This window comes from Neofelis nebulosa, chromosome 9 (assembly GCF_028018385.1).
Source record: "Neofelis nebulosa isolate mNeoNeb1 chromosome 9, mNeoNeb1.pri, whole genome shotgun sequence".
NCBI classification, from domain to species: domain Eukaryota; kingdom Metazoa; phylum Chordata; class Mammalia; order Carnivora; family Felidae; genus Neofelis; species Neofelis nebulosa.
The window spans coordinates 20,813,485-20,828,583 of NC_080790.1; the positions used below are offsets into that span (position 1 = coordinate 20,813,485).

General features: G+C 48.1%; 1 long non-coding RNA gene across 1 annotated transcript; it reads right to left on the reverse strand.

Moving 5' to 3' along the window:
- Positions 1–6,681: 6,681 nt before the first annotated feature.
- On the reverse strand, positions 6,682–12,654 carry LOC131484481 (uncharacterized). Its single transcript, XR_009248276.1, has 3 exons — positions 12,223–12,654; positions 8,054–8,257; positions 6,682–7,642 (listed from the first exon to the last, which is right to left on the reverse strand). It is a non-coding gene; the product is annotated as an uncharacterized LOC131484481 (long non-coding RNA).
- Positions 12,655–15,099: the final 2,445 nt, after the last annotated feature.

Below are 15,099 nucleotides of genomic sequence, written 5' to 3' on the forward strand. Positions count from 1 at the left end.
TGCGGCCCCAGCTAAGCCGCCCGGCTGGGGTGGGGCAAGGGGCGGGGCCGCGGGGCGGGAGGCGCGAGCCCGGCGCGGCCGGAGCGCGGGGGACAGGGGTGCATCGCCCGCCCGCACCCCCGCGGACCCCTCCGGAATGACAGGCTCGGGTGCCGACCCAGGTCCCGCGCCCACCAGGCGGGTGCGGCGCAGGCACCGCCCGCCGTCACCCCACTGGGCCCGAGCATGCTGGGAATTGTAGTCCTGCCTTTGTTAACCGGGTTCTGGCAGGTTGCTGATGCCTTCTCGCGTCCGGGAGGCCCCTCCCTCTCTGGCTTGCAACCTACGGAGTGACTGCTGAGGTTGCAGCCTACCTGGCGGGGACGGGGTGGGGGGGTATCCACCACCCACACTTGTTCCCTCCACAGGTACCATCCTCCATCATTCCACTGCTCCTGCCTTTCTGCCTGCAGACGCGTATAGATCACCCCTCCCCTTCAGAGTGGTGCCAGGCACCTTGACTCCTAAACGTTTCCTGACTGTCGTTCCTTTACCCTAGCCTGATTTACTTCTGGCCTTCCTCTTGTCTCCTGGAACCACCTTGCAGTTGATTCTCTCCTCACGTGTTCTCTGCACATGCGCCCAGGTCCCCTTCTCGCCTCTTCCACTAGCCTTCCCTATTGTCTACAAGCCCCACCATCTTCTGATACAGGTCCACCTTCCGAGCCTCACCTCCAGGTACACTGTGTTCCAGACATTCATTCCTTCAAACAGTGCCTGCTGAGCCCCAGGCCCCGTTCTAGGAGCTGCACCTTCTTGTCCTCAAGGAGCTCACATTCTAAGAACCATGTTTTGTGTTCTTAACTGGATGTGCTGTGTTGCATCTTTGTGCCTTTGCCCAGAGGATGCTGTCACCCTTTCACATCTGGGACTGCCATTTGGGCAGTTCAGGCACCTCCTCCTCTGGGAAGGCTTCCTTGATCAGTTTCTTTTCCGAAGCAGAAAGAGACAGAATTTGCATAAACAAAGCTTGAACTCAAATTGCACCTTTTTTTTTTTTTAAGTTTATTTCTTTGCTTTGAAAGAGAGAGAGAGCAAGCAGGGGAGGGGCAGAGAGAGAGGGAGAGAGAGAATCCCAAGCAGGCTCCATGCTGTCAGCACAGAGCCTGATGCAGGGCTCAGTCCCACAAACCAGGAGATCATGACCTGAGCCGAAATCAAGAACTGGACCTCAACTGACTGAGCCCCCCAGGAACCCCTCAACTTGCACTTCTGGTCTCCATCCAACTGTGTGACTTTGGGCAGTCACTTACCTTGCTCTAGCTTCAGCTTCCTCATCTGTTTAAACAATTGGAGTGGCGAGCCAGGGGCAGGGGTGAATAATACTCTATGGAGTAGTTGCAAGGCTCAAATGAAACAGTGAAAAACTATTGTGCCAGTGAGAAGACTTTTTTTTTTTTTTAAGAGTTTATTTTTAAGGAATCCCTACACCCAGCATGGGGCTTGAACTCACAATCCTGAGATCAAGAGTCATGCTCCGCCCACTGAGCCAGCCACATGTCCCTGAGAAGACTTATTTTTAGGCAAGCCCTTAATACATGCTTGTGGCCTAGCTTGGTTGCCCTACAGCTCTGGATAGACTGGTCTGTGTACCCTGGATAGACTAGGTCTGTGTTTAGTGTTCCTCTTTAGGGGTCTTCGTATTTTTCCTCTAGGATACAAATCAGTATAATTTCTCAAGTCCAAGGACCAAGCTAGTGTCCTACCCATATTCCACTCTGCAGAGGGCAGTTGAATCTGTGGACTGAGCCCAAGTTGTCCTTTCTCTCTGAGATCCAGATTGAGGAGGTAGTGTTACCTGGACCTTCATGGCCCTTCTTCACAGAGGCACCAGCAGAATCTTTGCACAAAACATTTCCAATGATGCTATTCTAGGGAGGACCTAATTGTTTAGTTCTTCACCTCCTCCCCATCTTCAAATCCCCGGAACCTTGATGTCAGCTCAACGGGAAGCTTGAGGCTTAGCTGTTAGCTCACCTACTTGTGAAGTCTCCTGGCTTTCCTCGACCCTCTCTTTGATCAAGCTCTACTGCTTATGATTAACTTGGCTTTTGGACCAATTACTGGGTGGGGTTTTGGCTTTGTAGACTAACCTCTCTTGGCTCTGGCAACCTGACTTCTGGATGGAGCAACCATTTGCTCTTGGCTTTGGTTTTTGGACTACTCTTTCTCTGCTTTGGCTAACTCACCTGACACTACATCTCTGCTGGATAAGAGGGATTCTGGCCCTGTTCTTCCCATGTGACACTTGCCACCTGGCCAGGCACTTGCTCAGATCCTCAGGTATGGGAGGGGGCCTGGAATCCCAACGCCTACAAGATGTGTGATCCTGAGTAAATCATTCAGCTTCTCCTAACAGCTATTTTCCCAGCGGGAAGAGTGAAGATAAGAATGTTTCCATTACTCACAGGGTTTACATGAGTTTTGAGAGAGATGATGTGAAAACTCCCTGGATGTAGAAGGCATTAAAAAAAAAAAAATAGTAGTTTTCCTTCCTTTTGTCCTTTGTAGGCAACATTGTTCACATCCTGTGTTTCCCTTTTCAGCATCTTCTCCAGCCGTTCTTCCTTCCCTCTCCCTGTTCCACACTCAAGTCTCTAGTCATTTGGGTTTTCTTGAAGTTTTCCAAACACACTGTAAATTTTCAGGCCCCCAGGCCTTTGCTCACGCTGCATCTCTGCCTGAAATGTTCTCCTAACTGTCCCTGTCTACACCACCTCACTTTCTATTCGTTCCGCAACTCAATATGGCTTCTACTACCACTGTTCCATAGAGATTTCTCTTGCCAAAGATATCAGGAGCCCCGAGGTGCCAATTCTAGTGGACCCCTTTCAATAGGAGCATTTGGCATAACCCACCTCATCCTCCTTTAGCAAACTCTCACTCACTTCCTGTGGTTTTCATGACCCTACACTTTTCTGGTTTTCCTCCTACAGCTCTCATGAGTTTTTGGTGGCTCAGTTCAGTCTCCCTGACCGGTTGACCTCATTCAACTCCAACATTAAATGGTGTTCACTAAGGTTTGATCCTAAGCCCCCTTTTACTTTCAATGTCACCCTATAATGATCACCATAGTTCCTTGCTTCAGTTCATGTCTAAGTGATTCCTAAATTGGTATTCCAGTTCTGCCTTCTCTGAGCTCCAAATCCATGTATCCAATTCTCTAATGGACATAGCCACTTGGATGGCTCCCATGTGCCTGAAATTCTACTTGTTCACACTGAACTCATCATTCTCCCTTCCAAACTTTGTCCTCCAAGAATGGTCTCTAGCTCTGTAAATGGCTCTTCCCCCACCCACAATGTATCCTTCCAAACACTAAATCCTGTCAACTCAACTTCCTTAACATTTGTCAGATCTACGGACTTCTTCTCCCCTTCTACAGTCAATCTCATGACCCAAGCCACCATCTTCTCTGGCCTGGTGCCCCACAGTTGCCTCCAGTCTGGTCTCCTTAGGTCTTCTCTTGCCTCTACCCGTCCATTCTGTACAAGTAATCCTACAAGTAATTAAAAAGACATGTCCGATCATGTCTCCCCATGCTTAAAATGTTTCGATGTTCTTCATTGCTCTTGAATTGAAGTCCAAATCATGAATGTAGCCTCCAAAGACCTATGCAGTCTGCTACCTGCCATATCTCCTGTCACATCTCATGCCACTCTTCACCTTGCTTCCTGTAAAGACCACAGGGCCTTTGCATAGGGCCTGTTTCTGCAACCTAAAACATTTATCCTAATCATTTTTACCTAGATACCTGCTCTTCATTTTTCAGCTCTCAGCTTGAATGTCGATTCCAATGGGTGTATTTCTTGACTTTCCCACCTAGTTTATACCCCTTTGTAATATGTTCTCACTGTTCCCTGTATTTTTTTTTCATAAAACTTAGCATAATTGTAATTAAATAAATATTTGCCCTCCTTTGTTGTTCTGTGAAGATATAACATCTCTGTTTGGCCCATTTTTTAAAAAGTCAACTCTACACCCAATGTGGGGTTTGAACTCACGCCCCCAAGATTGAGAGTTGCTTGTTCTACTGACTGAGTCAGCCAGGTGCCTGTTTTGTTCACTCTTGTATCCACAATGACTAGTCCAATTCCTGGCACATAGCATGTGCTCAATAAATATTTAAAAAAAAAATTTTAAGGTTAATTTATTAATTTTGAGATAGAGAGAGAAAGAACGAGTGGGGAAGAGCAGAGAGGGAGAGAGAGAATCCCAAGCAGGCTCTGCACTGTCAGCACAGAGCCCCGTGTGTGGGTGGAACCCATGAACCATGAGATCATGACCTGAGCTGAAATCAAGAGTCAGATGCTTAACTGCCTGAGCCACCCAGGTGCTTCAATAAATATTTTTATAAATAAACAGAAAAAGTGGAAGTCCCGTATGAACATCACCTTTTCTGGGAAGACTTCTTTGACTCTCCTAATTCTATCTATTCTAATTAATCGCTCCTTTCCTCATAATTCCATAGCTCATTGTTTAACTAGCCTTAGAGAACTCATCACTGGTTCCCTTGTATGGGTTATGGTTAACTGAGTCTGTCTCCCTCCCCATAATGTGTGCCCCCTGAGGACAGGAGCTATGCTCTTTGCTTCTGTGTCTCCTTTCCCCATACCTAGCATGATACTGTATACACGTTAGGTAATCAAAATCGGTTGTTAAGCAAATGAATGAAGAATGTTCCGAGACCTTCAGGGCAAGGAAATGGGGAGGCAAGACCAAGAAGCGGTGGTAAAAAAAAATGTTATATTTGTACAATGATTTACGGTTAATAAGGCATTATCACATGTATTTCTCACTTAATCGTCACATCAACCCCAGAAAAGGGGCAGATATTAATATCCCCATAAAAAGGAGGACTCCAGAGCGCCTGGTGGTTTAGTCTGCTAGGTGTCCAACTCTTGATTTCGGCTCAGGTCATGATCTCACAGTTTGTGAGATTAAGCCCTGCATCAGGCTCTGCACTGTCTCTTCCTCTCTCTCTCTGTGTGTCTCTCAAAATAAATAAATAGACTCAAAAAAAGAAAAAAAAAAAAAAAGGACTCCCATGTTTCAGGCTAATTGACCAGGGAAGGACATCCTACCATCAAGTGGCACAGTCAGTTTTCAGACTCCAAACCTTCAACTCTGGTGGTCTTTCTCCTATGCCACAAGAAGAGCTTGTTGTGGATATGGCAGAATGGTTGTTTCTCAGTCCTGGTTTGAATGACAGTTCCATAGACGTCCAGATTCATCGTTGGCTTGGTGGGAGGGAGAAATTCCCCTCACTGCATTTTCTGTGACAGTGACAGTTCTTCTTTCCCAGGGGATGCCCACACAGGCATCTTCTTCTAATGTGGTCCCAGTAACAGTCAGGGTGAGGTTATATCAAGAAGATAGAGTTAGGTCTTTAGCAATCCTGAGGCCTACAAATTTTCCCTTGTTCTTCAAGACTTGGGATTACCCTGCAAAACCAAATTCTGCCAGCAGAGGGAGACATGACCATGTGACAGAATCACTGGCTGAGCTCCAAATCTCTGGGCTCTCCATCACTGTGAGATTATCTAACTCAAGAGTCCCACCCCTCCAACCACCCCCCCCCCCCGGGGCCGATGCTGTGTCCATGTCCAGCTTACTCGCAGCTCTTCTTTTCCCAATAGTTTATTTTCTCCTTTCTCTGCTGTATTTTCTGGTAGATGGGAGTTGAGTCCACTCTCCACCCCTTCCCCCCAAAATACAGAAAAATCTGAAATATTAAAAATCTGAACATCGAGGGGCGCCTGGGTGGCTTAGTCGGTTAAACGTCGGACTTTGGCTCGGGTCATGATCTCATGGTTCCCGAGGTGCAGCCCCGCAAGGGGATCCCTGCTGACAGCTCAGAGCCTGGATCCTGTGTCAGATTCTGTGTCTCCCTCTCTCTCTGCCCCTCCCCCACTCAAACTCTGTCTGTCTCTCAAAAATAAACAAACATTAAAAAAAAATCTGAATATTGAAAAAGCACTGTCCTTAGTAGCTACTGTTTATTGAGCACCTGATAGGTGGATTACAGACGTTTTATCTAACTTTCACATTAATCCAGGTGGTACCTGGCAGTCCTGGGACTTATGTCAAATGTCCCCAACTCTATCAACCCGTCCTGGGCCTGGAGTCTCAGCTCTTAACATGCCCCCTCTTTCAACTCCCATGTCAACTCCTGCCTCCCCAGGAAACACTTTCCTGCCTTCTCCAGGCCTCGGTGTCTCTTTCTTTTCTTATCTCCTGTGGCCATTTGCACTATGTGCAATTAGCATCAACTTTTTAAATGGTGTCCCCCATCCATCAACGGAAATATTCTGTCTCCCCAACTGGATTTCTTCTACTTCTCTACACTTGAATTTCTCATTACAGAAATACTTTTTTTTTTTTAATTTTTTTTTAATGTTTTTTAATTTCTTTTTGAGACAGAGAGCGACAGAGCATGAACGGGGGAGGGGCAGAGAGAGAGGGAGACACAGAATCGGAAGCAGGCTCCGGGCTCTGAGCCATCAGCCCAGAGCCTGACGCGGGGCTCGAACTCACGGACCGCGAGATCGTGACCTGTGCTGAAGTCGGACGCTTAACCGACTGAGCCACCCAGGCACCCCTACAGAAATACTTCTAAGAACGCGTATGGTTTTTTTTTTTTTAAGATCTTATTTTATTTTAATTTTGTTAATGTTTATTTATTTATTTTGAGAATGAGAGTGCGCATGAACAGGGGAGAGGCAGAGATGGAGGGACAGAATCCCAAGAACGCTCCATGCCATCAGCACAGAGCCCAAGGCAGGGCTCAAACCCACAAACCGTGAGATCATCACCTGAGCTAAAACCTAGAGTCGGACACTTGGCCGGCTGAACCACTCAGGCGCCCCTAAAGATTTTATTTTTAAGGACTCTCTACACCCAACATGGGGCCAGAATTCACAACCCAGAGATCAAGTGTCACATGCCCCACCAACGGAGCCAGCCAGGTGCCCCAAGAACACATTTTGAAGAGTTTTGACCATACTGTCTATAGAATTGTGTATCCTAATTAAAAAAATATATCATACACATTATTGACCTTTTCTGCTTACTCTCCATGCAGTCCATCCACAAATCCATCCACAAATCCGGTCTGGGTTCTCCCTATAAAAATCTACCAGCTCTGACTCCGACACCCTGCGTGCCCCCATCACCCCCGCCCTGGTCCATGCCACCTTTATCTTGTGCCCAGACACCACAGTAACAGGAATCCCTGCTTCGGCTTCCCTACTTCCCTTCTCCATAGAACAGTCGGTCTCTTTCTTCCAAACTATAAATCGAATCATAGCACTTCCTGCTCTCAGGCTTCCAGCGGCCTCTTGTCACTCTCGGAATAAAATCCAAAGTTCCTCGCCTGGGCGTGTGGGACTTCCGTGGTCGGTCCTTGGTTACCTCTCGTCTCGTGTGCTCGTCCTCTCCCCTTGTTGCACTCTGACTGGATAATGCTGGCCTCCTTGTTCTGCAGTCCCGCCAAGCACATTCCAGACTTAGGGCCTGTGCACTTGTTCTTTTCACGGCCTGCGGACTGGTGCTCCCATGGCTGCGCACAGCCTCTCTCTTCCACTTCATGGGAATGTGAGCACTGTGACAGAATTTGTCTGTTTGTTTTAAATTTTTTTTTAATGTTTATTTAGTTGAGAGAGAGACGGAGAGGCAGAGACAGAGTATGAGCAGGGGAGGGGCAGAGAGAGGGAGACACAGAATCCGAAGCAGGCTCCAGGCTCTGAGCCATCAGCACAGAGCCCGACGCAAGGCTTGAACTCAGGGGCCATGAGCTCATGACCTGAGCTGAAGTTGGAAGCTCGACCGACTGAGCCACCCATGAATACACCACTTGAGGAATTATTATAAACCAACATCGCTGTACCAAACATCCAGGCTAAATCCAGGACATTGCCGGCATCCCAGAAGTGCCCTGCGGGACCATTTGCAACCACATTTCTCTCCCTCCTCTCTAAGGTAACCACTCCTGATTTTTATGATAGTCACTTACTTGTTTCTCTTTGTCCTTTTACCATCTAAAGAGTATGGTTTTGGGGCGCCTGGGTGGCTCGGTTGGTTGGGCGTCCAACTCTTGATTTCCGCTCAGGTCATGATCTCACAGTTCCTGTGTTTGAGCCGCAAGTCGGACTCTGTACTGACAGAGCCGCATGAACCTTCTCTCTCTCTCTGCTCCTCCCCATCATGCATGCTCTCTCTGTCAAAATAAATAAGTGAATTAAAAAAAAAACAACAACAAAGAAAACAGGTTTGTTTTGCCCATTTTTTAAAGTAAACTCTATGCCCAATATGGGGCTTGAACACATGACCCCGAGACCAAGAGTCACGTCCTCTACTGACTGAGCCAGCCAGACGCCCCAGTTTTGCCCATTTTGGGGTTTTATGGAATTCATGCAGTATGTATTCTTTTGTATCTGGCTTTTTTCTTTTTTCATTTATTTGATAGACTCATCCATGCTGTTGGTCTGTTGTGTGGAGGGTTATTACCATATACCGTTTCACTGTATGGCTGTACCACCTCGCATCTGCTCTTGATGGACATCTGGGTTGTTTCCAGTTTGAGGTTATTACACATTATGCTGCTATGAGCATTCTTGTTTATGTTTCTCGTGCACCTTGAACCCATTTCTTTTTTTTAAACTTTATTTATTTATTTTGAGGGAGAATGAGAGAGGGCGAGAGTGCATGCATGAGCAGGGGAGGGGCAGAGAGGGACAGAGAGAGAGAGAGAGAGAGAGAGAGAGAGAAGGAGAGAGAGAATCCCAACCAGGTTCCATGCTGCCAGTGGGGAGCCCGACACAGGGTTCAATCTCATGAATCATGAGATTGTGACAGCCGAAATCAAGAGCCAGATACCTAAGCGACTGAGCCACCCATGTACCCCGGACCCATTTCTGTTGCGTATATTCCTAGGAGCGTTGCATATATTTTCTATGATCCTTTGCTGAATGATAGAGAATGCAGTCTTCAACTTCAGTGGATGATGTCAAACTGTTTGCCAAACTGGGTGTAACAGGTTGCACTTACAAGCAGCCTGTGAGAGTTCCGGCTGCCTCACGTCAGAAGCAACACTTAATATTGGCGTTCTTAGTTTTAGATACTTGGCAACTCGTTATGGTTTTAATTTGGATTTCCCCGATGACAAATAAAGCTAAACATCTTTTCATAGGCTGGCTGACATTTCATATCTTCTTTTGTGAATTGCTCTTTCTATCTCTTGTTCATTTTTCTTTTCTTTTTTTTTTTTTAATTTTTTTTAATGTTTTTTATTTATTTTTGGGACAGAGAGAGACAGAGCATGAACGGGCGGGAGAGGGGCAGAGAGAGAGGGAGACACAGAATCGGAAACAGGCTCCAGGCTCCGAGCCATCAGCCCAGAGCCCGACGCGGGGCTCGAACTCACGGACCGCGAGATCGTGACCTGGCTGAAGTCGGACGCTCAACCGACTGCGCCACCCAGGCGCCCCTCTTGTTCATTTTTCTACTGAGTTGCCTGTCCCGTTCTTGTTGCTTTATAAGATTTCTTTTATATTTTGGCTTTGAACCTTCTGTGGCTTATATGTGTTGCAAGCATTTTCTCCGTAGCTTGACATTTCATTCTTTACACGGCACCTTTTTATAGCCAGTATTCCTGAAATTTAATGCACACACACGTCTCCAGTTTTCTTTCTCAGATAAGCATTTTTTGTGTTCTGATTTAAAACTCTTCCCCTACCCAAGGTCACAAAGATATTCTCCTATATTATTTTCTAAAAGTGTTACTTAAAGAAATTTTTTTACACTAAAATGTTTGACAGTTTTATGCAAGAACCACTAAAGTTTAATATTTAACAGCACAATAGACTGAATCCAAGATATAAACTTATCGTATTCAAGAAACTGGGGAGAATCACTCTATCAACTCACTATACAGTATGTGATAAGAAGAATACTCACTTTATCATAGAAAACCTGTCTACACGTAGTAGTTGCTTCAAAAACAATTTGGGGGACACCTGGGTGGCTCAGTCGGTTAGGCATCCAGCTCCGGCTCAGGTCATGATCTCACGGTTTGTGAGTTCGAGCCCCGCGTCGGGCTCTGTGCTGACAGCTCAGAGCCTGGAGCCTGCTTCGGATTCTGTGTCTCCCTCTCTCTCTACCCCTTCCCAGCTCATGCTGTGTGTCTCTCTCTCAAAAATAAATAAACATCAAAACATTTTTTTTTCAAAAAGCCATTTGGTCTTCTCTTGGCTTGTAAAAATGGTGTTCCATATTTCAGTGTAAATTAGCAACCTTCGACTCTTCGGTGTGGCAGAGATGTGCTTTTCACCTTCCGGTTCTTCCACCCCAGCCTATGCCTCGAGGTCTGCAATGTTTTCTCCAGATCGTCACTGGGACTACCTATGTCGTCACTTTGCTGCAGGAGGGTCGGTACCACCTGGGTGAGATCCTGCACCGTCTTGGGGTCAGACTGGGGCATCCCTCTGGTTCCCAGCTTGACAGTGAAATCTCAACCGTCACCTACACTCTCAAAGCGTTACTGTTTTATTTATTTATTTATTTATTTAAAAAAAATTTTTTTTAGGGGTCCCTGAGTGGTTCATTCGGTTAGGCATCCGACTTGGGCTCAGGTCATGATCTCACAGTTCATGGGTTTGAGCCCTGCATTGGGCTCTGTGCTGACAGCTCAGAGCCTGGAGCCTGCTTCAGAATTTGTGCCTCCCTCTTTCTCTGCCCCTCCCCCGCTCATGCTCTGTCTGTCTCTGTCTCTCAAAAATAAATAAAGGTAAAGTAAAATAAAATAAAAAACTTTTTAATGTTTATTTATTTTTGAGAGAGAGAGAGAGCGTGAGCAGAAGTGGGAGACACAGAATTTGATGTAGTTTCCAGGCTCTGAGCTGTCAGCACAAAGCTTGACACAGGACTCAAACTCACGGACTGCGAGATCATGACCTGAGCTGAAGTTGGACGCTCAACCGACTGAGCCACCCAGGCGCCCCTATTTCTTTCTTTCTAAAGTAGTGTCCATGCCCAACGTGGGACTTGAGCTCACAATCCTGAGATCAAGCGTGCTCTACTGACTGAGCCAGCCAGGAGCCCCTAAAAGCCTTGTTTTAAATGATGACTTAACTTTATAACTGTTTTCAGATCATAATTCATTTCAGATCATTCTCTCTATTGTTGCACATTTAGGGTGACCTTTTTGTTTTTCTTTTTGCAAATACCTCTTTTAAATTTTTATTTTATTTATTTATTTACTTTTATTTTAGAGAGAGAGAGAGAGTGCGAATGGGGAAGAGGAGCAAAGGCAAAGAGAGAGAGAATCCCAAGCAGGCTCCACACTCAGTGCAGAGGCCGATGTGGGGCTCAGTACCAGAACCCTGGGATCATGTCCTGAGCCAAAATCAAAAGTCAGACATTTAACCAACTGAACTACCCAGGCGCCCCAAACACTATTTTAAACGTTGTGGGAACAGCCTCCTCCAAGCCCTCTGGCACTTGGGGAAAGGAAGTGGTGGGAGGTATTGCCCACTAACATTCTAGCCTTGCTCTCTCTCCTGAATTCTAGATATTTCTCCCAACGCCCGTCAGCCAAGCTCACCATCGTCACCAAACGCGGGAGGTACCTGTGGTGGAAAGTCAGGAGACCTGACTCTGGCCGCTTTGGCATTGACCTTGACTGGAAAAGCACCCGACTCTGCCTCATCCGACCTGTGTGTGTAGGTCAGGGCACAGAATCCTGCATCACCAGACTGCCTGCCTGGTGCCCTTTCCCCTGGTCCACCACCACCAATCAGCAGTGAGGCCAAGGTCCTGGCTTTCACATCCCGGAATGTGGCAGGGACGGTTTTCCGGGTGTGATTCACAAACTGCAACAATGTTTCAGCCGGACACAGAGACAAACTAAGGGTAGGGGGATGCGGATGTCCTCAGCCAGGAAGCTTCCTAAGAGCCTCCCCGTCCCCAGGGATCTCTGCCTCTCTGAGCTGGTTGTGTCTCTCATAGTGGAGGGTCATGGGCCCCGCCCTCCCCCGCCTTGAGAGGGCACTCACACCATCCTTCTAGCTGTTTCTCACGCGATGCTGTCTCTCCAGCTGTGAGCACCCGCAGGTCAGGGAGCAAGCATGCGTACACTTCTCGGCCCCTCCCCAACCCCGTGGCTGGACAAGGAACGATACTCACCAGCTGTGAGGGTGAGCCACCAGATGGTGTTTGGAGGAAGGATTCCAAAGTGGTCCAAAATGCGCACCTCTGGCCTCCCTGCTGGCTGAGCGCGGTCACAGAGGAGTGACAAAAAAGGAGCTGGGACAAACTCTCACAGGCCACGGCAAGTAGACTTTCAAAACCCAAGTCCGAAGCTTCCGGCAAAGGCTCAAGCGTTCTCGGCAATAGCTCCACCCACAGGCCGTGCTAACTGCCGTGGGGACGTCAATCCCCTCGGAAGATCCTGCCTGTACCCTCTGCGGGTTTAGAAGCTAAAGGGAACGACAGCTGTTCTGAGCTGGGAGCAGAGTGGCCCCAGGGCTGGGAGCACGCTCTGAGCCCGAGTCAGGAAACCTGAGCTCGGGCCTGGCTCGGCCACAGTGTGCCCCGGCCTCCTGGTGACTTCACCCCTCTGAGCCTGTGCCCTGATATGCCCAGCAAGGGGCAGTCCTGCACAGCCACTGCACAGGGATGGAGTCAGAACAAGTGACACAATGTGTATAAAATTACTTTGCAATAGAGCGTTGTACTGACATGAGGGTCATTAGACAGAAAAGCGCGGACAGATGAAAGGGGTAGGCCGCTGATTTCTCAAGGTACTTTACTCAGTAGTAGGAACAATCCTTTATTTGTTCAGTGCTTGATAATTCACAAAGGGTTTCTGGGTTCTTTATCTCACCTGAGCCTCACAACAACCTAGCAAGGCAAGGCTGGGATTATTTTCCCTGACCACTGAGCAGGTAGAGAAAAGGAGGGCCATTTTCCCATGGTCCTACAGTCACAGAGCCAGGACCAAAACCCCCTTGTGATAGCTCTCTATGCTCCTTATGGTGGGCCCATTATGGTGTTCTCTGTTTCAGTTACTGCAATCCCATGGGGCAATTTCCCACAAGACATGTGAGCACATCCTAGCAGGCCCCAGAGCCCCCCCTGTGACTGGAAGGGGTGGGGAGGGTGGGGAGAGAGTAAAGAAGGCTGCGGTTATCTCATTAGCAATGGGAAGTTACTAAAAGCAGGAAAATACTGTGATCAGATCTGCGTTTTGTTAAAAAATGCTTTCCTTCTCCACCTCTTCCTTATCTGCTCCTTTTTTTTTTCTTCCTTCTTCCCTCTTCTTCCTCCTCCTCTTTGTTCTTCATTTACTTTGTATAATTCCCCACAAAGAGAAAGAAAGGAAAATTCTGGGACTTTCCATCACCAAAACCTTTGCGTGTTCATCAAGCTGAAGTCCTAACTGGCTGGCTCCTTGCATTTATAGGACACCAGGGTCCCGCCCAGAGACTCCGCTCTCTGGGGCGGGGGAAGGGGGGGGCGTTCTAGAAGCTTCATGCTCCAGGAGCAACGCCAAGATTCAGCGAAGGAGTAGGATGTAGCAGGCATGTACGGCTGGAACCAGGCCCCTGGTCCTCCCTGGCCTTCTGGAAAGAGCCTTGCCTCAAGGACTGCTTGAAATAGCCCAGAACCTGAGATCCTGGCCGTGTGCTCTTCTCCACTGGGTGTCTGCCACTCAAGAGTTCACACTCCCCAGGCCACTAGCAAATGGCCAAGTGGCCGATGTGTAACCTGGGGTGCCCCCGGCCCCAGGACGTCTTCCTCCCCAGTTCCCTTAGATTACAGGCCTAACTTCCTCTCCAGTTGGTGTCTCCCACATAGATCACATGCCCAGCAGCTGGGTCCCCAGTCAGAGAGTTTGGGGAGGATCTAAACAGAAAAGGCAAGCACATCTGCCCATGCACGTGTGCATGCATGCGTGTGCATGCGTGACGAGTGCGTGACATCTCGGGAGGAAGGGGTTCACGCTGTCTCTACAGAGAACCTCTGCCTCATTCATCTTGCTCAGTATCATATCGCCAGCACCACGCAAATGGTTGGCACCTAACAAATATTCTCTGAATAAATGAATGAATGAACAATGAATGAACTGGTGAGGATCGTGGCCTGGATATAGCAACCAGAGAGGCCTTGGAGACCTCGCTAGCACGTTTCTAAGGAGTCCCAGCAGGGCAGGCTGGTGGTGATGGTAAAGGAGTCAGCAAGGCAGTGTGGGAAGCCTGTAAGGGGTCTGGAGGAGGCCGCAGGGCACAGGAGGGGTGGGGGTGGCGTGGGGATGGGAAAGACTGTTTGAACAGAAAGCAAGAGTCCTGTTGAGAATGTCACCGGCCACAGGCCCTCTTGCACCCGCATCCATAGCAGCGGTCTCTCTTTTCTCGTGTGTGTATGTGTGTGTTTAATTTGAGAGAGAGAGAGAATCTCAAGCAGACTCCGTGCTCAGTGCAGAGGCCGAGGCAGGGACCTGAGCCGAAATCAAGAGTCAGACGCTCGACCGGCCGAGCCGCCCAGGCACTCCTCTATGAAAACTTTAAAATTCAAGAGAAATGGGAGTGATTTTTGTTGTTGTTTTTAATGTTTATTTATTTTTGAGACAGAGAGAGACAGAGCATGAACGGGGGAGGGTCAGAGAGAGGGAGACACAGAATCAGAAGCAGGCTCCAGGCTCTAAGCTGTCAGCACAGAGCCTGACGCGGGGCTTGAACTCTCGGACCGTGAGATCATTGACCTGAGCCGAAGTCAGATGCCTAACCAACTGAGCCACCCAGGTGCCCCTGGGAGTGATTTTTGAAGGTGATGATTTCTTTGGCTCTTCCCCCACACTGGTCCCCTGTTTGTCCAAGGCCTGTCCTCCCTTCAGCCCCCAGTCCAGTGACAGTGGAACTTTTTCAGCACCTAGAGCCTCTTGGGTGCCCGTGGACCCCCTCAACCTGCATAGTTTAGTATTGAATCAGCTATGGTCTTTTACTGTCTTGTTTATTTGTTTTTGAGGAATATTACCGTTAAGTTCACACGTAGCTCATCAAC